Source organism: Brienomyrus brachyistius, chromosome 23, assembly GCF_023856365.1.
Source record: "Brienomyrus brachyistius isolate T26 chromosome 23, BBRACH_0.4, whole genome shotgun sequence".
NCBI lineage: Eukaryota > Metazoa > Chordata > Actinopteri > Osteoglossiformes > Mormyridae > Brienomyrus > Brienomyrus brachyistius.
Genome location: NC_064555.1, coordinates 18,829,119 through 18,829,478, shown reverse-complemented (window position 1 = coordinate 18,829,478; position 360 = coordinate 18,829,119).

Sequence of the window (360 nt, the reverse complement as noted above, 5' to 3'; positions counted from 1 at the left end):
TTTCTGGACTCTGGTGCTTCCCTTCCTGCCGTGCTACCAGTGGACAGGACATCACAATAATACCATTGACCTTAACTAATGAATAATGAAGGGAAATAAACACAACTCGCTCTATTACCTCACCCCCCACCAAATATCCCTGAAGTATCAAAATGCAACTAAAACATTAAAAACAATTGCCAAAAAGAAAACTCTCTTTTAAACTGACAACACTTCAACAGAATAGAGTAAGATAACGCTCTGGTATAACAGACAGCAACGACGTAGCAGCAGCTCTGTACAATCTCCCACATCTGCCAGTGAGACAGATTACATCTGTGTCAGTGAATGACTTTGCACTCCTTTTTTTACGAATTTGCA